At 46.7% G+C, this 10987-nt stretch overlaps 1 non-coding gene across 1 annotated transcript; it reads left to right on the forward strand.

The window, feature by feature from the left end:
• The first annotated feature begins 6314 nt into the window (after positions 1-6314).
• Positions 6315-6387, forward strand: TRNAM-CAU (transfer RNA methionine (anticodon CAU)). The gene has a single exon. It is a non-coding gene; the product is annotated as a tRNA-Met (tRNA).
• The last annotated feature ends 4600 nt before the right edge of the window (positions 6388-10987 follow it).

Consider the following 10987-nt stretch of genomic DNA (forward strand, 5'->3'; position numbering starts at 1 on the left):
GCTTGTAACTCTTGTGCGCGCACCCACCACCGTTGGGCCACGCCCAGCTTATCTTTCGGCAAGAGCGACGCGGCGTCGAGCTGAGAGGCATCAACAATCTTGACCGCCGATATAAAAGACGCACAACGCACTGTGATCAGTGATGTACTGAGCACCACTACAAAAAACAAAGCGTTGACTGTCGCTGGCTTATGCATACATCTTCTCGGGCTGAGATGGCCCCACAACACGGTTTCATTGCCTGCATTGTGTCGACGTAGCGCACAGTGAATAATTATCGGCACGTCACTGTAGCTGCTTCCAAGGCGTCGATGCGTCGAGGGGGACGACGATGCTGAGGAGTGCGTATCGCAGCAGTCGTTTGAGATGGCTGCTCTGTTATCGGTGATGTATCGCAGCCACAGGGTCGTAAACGCGATCAGCGTCCTAGAATCGCTCGCTTTTCTAGACCCAATGCAATGCTATTTCTTCATCACAGGCACTGCGCACTCAACAGTTCCGACACCTTTCTCCGTTCGAAGTCTCATTTCATAGCTGCACACAAGAGCCCTCACCTTCCAAAATGCGATTGCTGTGGTGTCTTATGATATCCATCTGCGATTGCTGCTGGCTCCAGCAGAGGTAATTCGCAAGCACCTTGGAATGCACAACACACTCAAATACTGCGTACATGAGCTCAGAGGCACCTTCACTGGGCAAGCGATGACAAGCTATGAATTGTGTCGCTGGGAAGCACGCACTTCGCAATGTATCGCAGAGGCTTCGCGCACAAAGATAAACTGGTACATTTTCTCTGAACTGCGTCACTACGGGCCCTAAAATAACCTACCACCATTTTGCAGCGACAGCCATTGCTCCCATATCTATGTGGTGAAGCGGGGGCCTTAATAGCCTAGTGAAGCGCCTGCGATGAACAGCCGTACCGCGGCGCTGCGTTTGTATTCCCCTAATAGAAAAAGAGTGGTCACGACCCTCCATGGGTCATGAGTGCCATTTTTGAGAATAGCACTGCAGCGCCCCTAGGCGACTTCGCACCGTATGAACTCCCTCGTGCGTGCGACCCTCTTCAAAGTAACCGCTTCTAAGCTTTCGCCTCACTGTCGCCACTCGCGGCAAGAAGTGCAAAATTTAGTAATTTGCTCGATCTCCGTTTGTCATCAGAAATTTCTAGCATTCAGAACGAAAAACAGATACTTAAAGACAAAAAAATGTTCTTTATTTTATTTGTTGTATTTTAACGTATTCGTTTGAGTGAAAGTGTAGGTGCAAGAATGCGCCGCATGTAGCCTGTTCACATTCGATGGAGGATAGAAAGATAGTGCCCAAAAGAGGAGAGAGGAGGTACGCCCTTGACGTGCCCGGGAAAGGCGTGGCAAGCGGCTCACGGCAAGTGTGCAGACAGACAGCGGAACAGTCACGGTATTGCTGAGTTGCGATAATCTGTTGATAACAATACGCGGCGCTGGCGCATTTCGTTGTGCAGCCTTCTGTGCTTGAAACGTGGATGCAGCGTGCCGCGCAGGGTGCGCTCGTGTTGTCATACGCGGCTTTCTGTCTACATTCTTTTGTGCCTGTATCTTTTGCGCGTTCCGCGCTATCTCCGTTCACTGACTTCCGTCGAGCAAACTCGGGTAAAACTCGGGTGAATGAGAAACTCGGCGCATCCTGCATAGCACCTCTGCTGTCTACGGAAGCGTTAACTGGGAAAGGTGAGCGATGTTTGGTGATTGACCCACGCAACCAAGACGCACGCATGAAGCTCTACTGGCTGCTGCACACCACACCAGATCAGGACGTGCGAGCGGCGCTGGCACCCTTCGGAACAGTGACCGAAATGTAAAAGGAAAAATGGTGTGTAGCCAGATGCAGTGACAAAGGGTCGGACACAAGACTCGTGTCTTTATGCTTGAAATCTGACCTCACCACAGAAGATCTTCCGCATCAGCTACGTGTCGGCGAGGACCATGCACTCTTGTTGGTGCCTGGCACAGCACCGCTCTGCCTCCGGTGTCACGGCACCGGTCATATACGGCGCGAGTGCCGCGTTCCACATTGCGGGATCTGTCGTCGCTTCGGCCACGAAGATACCCAGTGCGTGCGAAGTTACGCGAATATGACAGGGTTTGGCAAGAGCGACGTGATAAACGAACACCTAATGGACCAAGCTGACACAGAGGACACAGCTGGGGAGGGCGAGGTCCAGCCTAACTCTGACGAGGCGCCAGCCGCTACGAGCCATGACAAAGGGCAGCCGGAGGAAGCCAGCAAAGAAGACAAGGTGGCACAGAAGCAGGCGACAGAAAGCAGCAAAGAAGGCGAAGCTGTGCTCGGAACCACCGAGGAGACCATGGACGACAGCCCTGGAATCGTCGGGGGCAGCGCAGAGGCGGTGAATAGCGGCCACTCAACCGCTGTCTCAAAAAGACCACGAGAAGAAAGCGTTGGAAATGCTGGAAAAGGAGAAGACCGGAGTGCAGCTGAAGGACCGCCTGCCAAGACTATCACCTTTCGGCGGCTTTCGCTGAAGCCCAAACCGAACGTGCCACCGGACAAGAGGGCACCGCCAGCAGTGCCCTTCCCATAAGGGACCCGCTGGTTGGTAGTAAAGAACGAATGAACTGAGGGTGGACGTGTAGGTTGCAGTTTCCATGATGTATGCCGACAAGGAAGACGCGAGGGCTTCGACCAGTGTGGCGGAGCCATTTAACGATGTCGTCCAGTCCGGGGCTCTAAGTCCGTTAGCAGTAAACTTGCATTAGGCACCATCTAGTCCTTCTGTCCCCCAGCTTTCTAAACATGGCTTCAAAATAGGGACACTCAATGTGCGTGGATTGTCGACGAGACAGCGGCAAGCTCAGGTTAAGAGGCTGTTAATTGACCATGACATTGATATTCTTGCAGTTCAGGAAACAATAATTGAAGGTGAGGAACAGGTGGATAGAATGGTTGAAATGTTTAAAGCAAATTACAAGGTTTGTGTTAGTCATGCTAATGGGAAGTCTGGAGCATGTGTTATTTTTCTGCGTAACATTGTCGGTATTATTGAGGAGACTGTAGTAGCGCTCGATAATGGCCGATTAGTTATGTTTGACCTATCTTGCAATGAAGTAGACTGCAGAATTATCTGTATTTACGCCCCGAACAAAGCAAGCTAGCGAAAAGTGTCTTTTGAATATATGGCCCCTTTCATAAATTGAGATAGGAGAATTTGTTTATTAGGTGATTTTTATTGTGTATATTTGCCCGGGGACACCCCTAAAGATTTTTTCACGAACGGCAAGAGTGCAGAAATGATCCGATCCACCGTTCAAGAGTATGACCTTGTTGATGTGGGTGTGTACTACGTGAAAACCAAGTAATGTTCACTCATTTTCAAGGGCGGAGTCATGCAAGGCTCGATAGGGCGTATGTGTCGGTGGAACTGGTACCGACTTGTAATCAATACACGGTTAAACATGTTAGCTTTAGTGACCACAGTTTAGTGATGTTCACAATCGGTTCGAAAGTGAAAAAGTACCGTTTTAATTTGCAGCTGTGGAAGCTCAATGAAAAATTGCTACAGGACCAAAGATTCATGGAAGAAGTAACGGAAAAAATGAAAGAATTGCGCGCGAGAGAACCTAAACATTGGTTCTATGCGTGGGATCAATTTAAAAGCGAGGTGAAAAGTATAGCAATTCAAAGGGCGTGTGTATTAAGCCTTCAGGCTAAACAGCGAGAAAAGTAACAAAACAGTACGCTGAAGTATCTAGTAGATGTTGAAAGCGCAGTTCCTGGGCATTTTACAACGGAAATCAAAGAAACACAAGAGAAGCTGGAAGCCATTCAGACTGAAAGATACGAGGCAGCGGTGATAAGATCACGTGCCGAGCGCATCTGGTTAGATGAAGCCCCGACGAAGCGGGCACTCGGAGAAGAGAAGAGACATGCGACAAAGAAACAAATTAAAGAAATTTGCTATCGCGGCGTTCTTTCACATGATCAAGAAACCATTCAAAGCGCTTTCGAAGAAAGGTATTCTAATTTGTTTAACAGTAAATTAGAAATAACTGAGGAGTTCAAGACACGTATTTTCCCACTCGTGCCAGTACTGCAGGACGAAGTAAAGACGGAGCTCGAGAGACCTGTAAGTGTTGAAGAGTTAGAACGAGCAATCGATGAGCTTAGTAAGACAAAGGCTCCGGGGCCCGACGGCCTAGGGCCTAGCTTCTACAAGTTTTTCAAGCGTCAAATGGCAGAAATACTCTACACCATCATAAATGAAGCGTACGAAGTTAAACGACTGCCTCCATATTTCAGTTCCAGCCATATCGTCCTGATACCAAAGACTGATGAGCCTGCCAAGTTGCAGTCGGTGGAAGCATATCGAACAATTAGTCGCACGAACGTTGATTATAAGGTGTACATGAAGGTCCTGGCCAAAAGGCTTCAGTCAGTTATTACATCTGTTGTTGGCCCACATAAGACATGTGGTCTTAAGGGGAGAACGATATTAACAAACATCCACACAGCGAGAAGCGTTCTCGAGTGCTTTGACGTAACCCTCAGACACGTGGCAATGGTACAGTTAGACTTCGAGAAAGCCTTCGATAAGGTTGCCCAGAGTATATTGTTCGCTCTGCTCGAACACATCAACATCGGAAAAGTTCTTCAAGAAGGGGTGCGAATGGCATACGCAGACTGCAGTGCAAGGCTCATAATTAACAACAAGCTGAGTGCTAGTATACCGGTTCGGTCGAGTGTGCGTCAGGGATGCCCAGCCTCGCCCTCGCTTTTCGCCATACTTCTAGAGCCATTCTGTTTAAAGGTGTTGCACAGAAAGAAGGTCAATGGATTCCGACTTCATATGCACGAAATTAAAATCCTGTCATATGCTGATGACATAGAAATTTTTTTTGGCGATCAAGACATCATTGTTGAGGCAGTGAAAGATGCGGAAATGTTTTGTAGCCTTACTGGTAGAGCCATAAGCTGGCAGAAAAGCATTGGTTTTTGGCACGGAGAATGGGAAAGTACGGCTGCTTATGTGGAAAACATCAAATTCATTCAGAGGCACTCTCAATATCTAGGAGTCCCATTGGAACACTACCGCGACGCAATAACGCATTGGGTTGGTGAAATAGAGCGAGTCAAAGCACAGATTGTGAAGTGGGGTGGTCACAACCTGTCTATGCTCGGACGTGCAACTGTGTGTAATTTGTTTCTGGTAGCAAAGGTGTTCTACTTACTGGAAGTTCTATGTATGTCCAGTGTATGCGTGCCGAAGTTGTACCGAATTTTTGCTGTTTATGTATGCGGAACGTCATGGGAGCACACAACTCGTTTAAATTTGTTCCATCCCTTGAGGAAAGGGGATTTGGGCCTATCTCATTTATTCCTGAAGCAGATAGTTTCACGATTTGCTTTTCTACGAGACCAATGAGATGGTTTCTTGCGGTCCGTAATTCAATGGCGATTGTGTGAACCGTTGCCCGATTACATTGTGATGTCACATGCTGGACCTAAGGAAGCGAATAAAGGCTTCTGGTCAGAGGTGGTGAATGCTTATCGCCTCCTCAGTGTACATTTTTCCGCAGATTACTTGCATGCTGCAAAACGAAAATGATTGTATAAAGACTAACTAGATATTACGTGTCCAGTGCCTGTGTACCGAGCTCTGTATAACTTAGGACGCGAGAAGGACGTATTGAATAGGGTGAATAAGGTGCCTGTGAAGGAGACCACTAAATCATTTTTGTTTTGTTTGCACACAGGTACGCTCCCTGTCAAGCCGTGGCTCCAAGAGAAAGGATTCTTCGATCTTTGGGGCGTTAACTGCAACATTTGCCAAAAGCCTGAAACAATAGAGCACATATTCCTAGAATGCTGGGATTCAGTATTTCTGTGGAACATTCTCCAGCGAACAATTAAGAAGGAATTACCGTTAACCACTTTTGGTATTAAGTTCTTGCCGTTGTCTGACCTAAAGGGCGTGCCGTGTGATATGGTTATGCTCCTCTGTATGCACAGCGTGGGGAAGACTAGGATGGCTGCAAGAAATCAGGAGGTGAATCCAAGACCAGCCAGAGACTATTTCATTGAAAATATTATTTATATGCGCGAAGTTTTAAAAACCCAAACAGAGCCACCACACTGGCTGCCTATCCTTGATCAGCTAACAACGATCAAGCATTTTTAACCAAGCTCTACATTTGAATGTTCAGCGCTTTCTTTTTCTTTGACATCACATCATTTACTGAATTCAGAGATTGAATTCGTGCCTTGCATATCAGTATATGTAGATTTCTCAAAACAGGAAATAAAGGAAATGAAAACCCTCGGTAGCGCAGTAGGCAGCGCGTCAGTCTCATAATCTGAAGGGCGTGAGTTCGATCCTCACTCGGGGCAAAGGCGGCGCTTTCTTTTTGCTGCCTTACGCGATAGGGCACTCATATTCGGGCATTATAATGAAAGTAGATTCCAATCTTTCAAGGGGTAACTGCTGCACGCTATTTTACTTTTTCAACTCCGTCCAAAATAGCAGTAACGAGACTGGACGTGTCTCGTCGTGTGCCCTGTCTGCCTCGGTAGCGTGATTCCACTACCGGGCACCGCAGTGAACGGACGTGTTATCATGTGCTCCGACGGAGCGGCGTTGGCGGTCGCGAACGGCCGCGGTAACAGGAATGCTGTTTTTGAAGACGAGGATTATCAGCTGAGTTTGTCGCACTTGCCTACCGGACGAATCGTCCTTAATACTGTTTTTTTAGAGCGCAGCTCTTTGGCGTCCGTTCCTGGGTTTGGCGTCGTCGTCGGCGTTGTCGTCGGCCTCGTAACCAGCTCCGCCCCCCTTTCATCCCCCCAGCGCTAGCAGCGACCGACTGATACCGCTGGATGCCGCTGACGCCGCTAGAGAGTCAAGATAACGTGACTGCATAGAACACCGTCGCCGCCATGCAGAAAGAGGAGGAAAGGGTCGCTGCTATCTCTTCCCTCCTCCCTTTATCGTGTTGTCCGCTTGCTGCGCGCGCTTCTGCCCCCATCGTTTGCCGCTGGGTGTACACGCCGCCCCCCTCCGCTTCCGCTTACTGCTGGTTGCTCTCGACGGCGGCGATGAGCCTCCGCTTCGGCGGCGCGAACTGCAGGGTCTTCTCGGCGGCGGCGATGAGCTTCTGCTTCAGCCTCGCTTACTGCTGGTTGCTCTCGACGGCGGCGATGAGCCTCCGCTTCGGCGGCGCGAACGGCAGGGTCTTCTCGGCGGCGGCGCTTAGCCTCTGCTTCCCCCACGGCTGTGACAACCTCGCGAGCCACTTGTATAGATCTCGTCTTTGAGAATCAAGCATTGGTGTACCAAGTCAAACATATATCAGTCTATTTCTCCGACCACAAAGCTTCCTTCATGACTGTCAAGAACTCTTAGTGGAGTCTTTGTTAAAGGAATACGTGTGAAAAAAAAAATTCTGTGATAGCGCATACATGTGTTGCTCGATTTCTTTGCCTCAATCTATCCAAAAGGTGAAACAGCTTATTTGCTGCGCTCAAATTTCGCATTAGGAAGTAACGTAATCGTCGGTAATTTTTTTTACACGCGGACGTCCGTGGAAGACCGTACAAGGTTGAGGATTTCCGTGACGCTCTGATTCGTCTGGAACGGCTCCCTGAAGTAGTTTATTTGGGGGCGTATCAGATGAATCACGTGTCGGCGGTCATGATGAAGACGACTGAAGCCACTAGAAAACTGCTTGCTATCCGAAGCCTGATTGACAAAGAACGGCGCTGTATTGTCGTTGACCCCACCTACCAAGGCTTGTGCATGAAGTTACACTGGATGCTGCCAAACGTGTCAGATGAAGACATCAAACAAGCTCTTGTCCCATACGAAACGGTTACGGACGCATCGAAAGAACGGTGGTGTGTTCAAGGGATTTTGGACAAGGGCTCAACGACGATGTCAGTGACAATGTAGCTTAAGGCAGGTACTACAGTCAACGATATTCCGCAGTGCTTGATGCAGTGCTCTAAGTTGTATCTAGTAAAACAGGAATCAAAGGTCTGCTTAAATAGTTTTTGGTTAATAAATCTGCAATTTCGTTTAACTATAAACCGCGGTTGCCAGGAACCCACAGGAAATATATTTTTTGTAAAGTTGTAGGAACTAAATTTTGAAGCATAGGTAAAATGGCTGTATTTGTTACCGTGCAAAGCGAAACGCTTACCGATAGAGAATCTATACCCGCTGACGACAGATTAACGGGAAGTTTTCGCAGCGCTAGAACAGTATCTAATAATTCTGCTATGAAAATAGGCGTATAATCAGCAAAGCAAATAGAATAGGACCAACAAAGATAAGGAGTGAAAATGCCTACGCCAGTCTTTCCTTTAGATAGTGAAGTATCAGTAGATATTATATTGCTTGCATGCCGGCGAGAATGGTAACCTAGTAATTGGTATTTTTTTTATTGGTATCTCATTAGTTTAGCATGTGAAGGGAAAATATGTCATATTCCACTCGGAGGCTTATCTTCGATTGACCTGTTCGTTGAATACGCAGGATTTGCGCATTCAATGATTTAACTTTGCCTGTACAAACAGGTACCGTTAAGCAGGCACTGGCCGCAACAGCGCACAGTTGGAGCGTAGTCAAGGCCAGTGATTATCAAAAATGAACTTGGTTCATTAATGAAAACATACATTGATTTTCTTTGAGGAGAATCGTAAATTTTAAGTACGTTTGGGATGTAAGGATCCTGAATCTACTTTTTTAAACTTGGTTTTAACGCTTCCATATCCAGAACGGTGTTTGCAACAAACTTAGCGAGTCCAAGGGACAATCCCCGAGCTTCCCTTTCTAATAAAACTAAAGTCTACATTCTACAAGCTGGGCTGCCGGAAAGCAACTAAAATTCCATTGGGCTGGAGTTACTTATTATATATCATAGTTAATGTGTGTCTCCACAAACTAGATCATCGGTTACTGATCTTACACAACCATCCCGTGGCACAAGTTCCCTTCGACGCGACTTTTTCAATGTGCCTTTTTCCGTTTAGTGTTCCATCATAGGTGATTCCAAGGTATTTCGGAGAATCCACCTGGGGAATGTACTCTTGACCACACATGAGTGATACGTGAACGGGAACACCTGAAGGAAGAACAAGTGCACTTTTAGTGACCTTCAAAGGCATATGTCTGTTCTCAGGTCAAGTTTCAAGAATACAAAAGTAATTTTGTAAAGATTGATAAAGCGAATCTATATATCACTGTTCGACGCAAAAAAAGTGATGTCATCGGCATAAAAGTATACCTGAAGGCCCTGAAGCAACGGGCTGGAACTTAAACAGAACAGGAGATAACGCTGACCCGTATGGTACCCCTCTTTTTCACCTATACCTAGCCGATGAGCATCCGCTTTGGAAACAATAGAATTCTCTTTCCCTTAAAAATTCTGAAACGCATGCCATGATATACTTCGGAAAGGTGTAATTCTCCAGTTGCTTTATGCTCCACATGCTCCATGCTCCACAGAATTATAAGCTTTAGGTAGGTCTACGCCCACTAATGCTCAATATTCGCTTCGGTGACGAGCAAGTTGTATGCGACTATAAGTGACCGTGCGCACTCTATATCGAGCACCCAGATTTAGAGCCGATTTGGCTGGGGTTGTCATGTAGGTTGTCATTTGGCTGTTAAAATTTGTTCTTTTAGTTTAACCAAATTGGACGCAAGAAAAATGGTCTAATATTACCTAAATAATATCCACGTCCCTGTTTGTTACGTATCGGAATTACCTCAGCAATTACCTTAGACGAACTGTTCACGGTGGCTTTTACTTCGAGAACATTGTCTTCTGCTGAGCGCAGGTATTCTGCTAGTGAATGCGAAGTACTTCGTGTTTATTTTCTTTTGAAAACTGGCACCTCTTCCTGTGGGCTTCGCATTTCGCTCTCCGCTCTGACCGCGAACTGTTAACTAAATTAGTTTCAGCTTTTTCACTTGGGCGACACCCGTTACGCATTTAAAGCTGGTCTCTCCGACTCCTATATTATATTTTGACGTTAAAATATTACAAGGGCTCAAATAGCGTAGTAGCATATGCCTTGTTTAGGTTGCCTCTCCAGCTTCCTGTAACTCAAGAGCTGGAAGAAAAAATCGTCTCCTTAGGCACTCCAAGGCACAATAAAGTTGATTTACTGGCTGCTACCTCTCAGGACAGCCTTTTGCGGCAGGTCATGAAATTCATTGCTGATGGGCGGCCCATGAAGGAATCTTTGACTTCTGAATAATTATCTTAGTTTGCAGTTACGGATGCATGAACTTTCTAATGCAGAACGATAGGTTTTTCCCCATGAACGCGTTACTATTCCCGAGTATTTAAGAAACAAGCTTATACAGCTTGATCATCAAAACCATCCGGTTCTCGGTTGGCTGATAGATGTAACAATTGTGATGCTTTTTCGTCCTGTTTGTCCAAACAAGGTGTGGACTAAACACTAACTTAGAGAAAGGTACTGGCGGCCTTGTTTGGACAAACAGGACGAAAAAGCATCACAATTGTTACATCTATCAGCCAACCGACAATTCGGTTAAAGCGTTATTTGTTCCTGTACAACCAGTTCATTTTCCTGAAAATGCATGGGAAAAGTTAGGTATGGACACAGTCTGTCATTTGCCTCATGCTCTCCCTGACTGCAGATTTCCTATAGCAATGATCGATTATTATTCCAAGTGGCCAGACGTCTGTTCTGTCCGCGAGGTGACTTCTGATGCTATTATGATTTTTCTGTCTGCCTTTTTCAGCCGAGAGAATTTTTCTCAATCCGTAGTTACGGGCTATGGTCCACAATTTAAATTTCAGCAGTTTGAGGCCCTCCTTACAAAGCGAGCAATTAAATGTTCGTGTTCATCTACCCATTATCCACAAACTAATTGACAACTAGAAGGGTTTAGTAGGACGATCAAGGAGCAACTTCAGCTAGCTCAGCTTGGGCAACAGCCACCGACGAAAGCTGT

Source organism: Dermacentor variabilis, chromosome 3 (genome assembly GCF_050947875.1).
Source record: "Dermacentor variabilis isolate Ectoservices chromosome 3, ASM5094787v1, whole genome shotgun sequence".
In the NCBI taxonomy this organism is placed as follows: Eukaryota; Metazoa; Arthropoda; class Arachnida; order Ixodida; family Ixodidae; genus Dermacentor; species Dermacentor variabilis.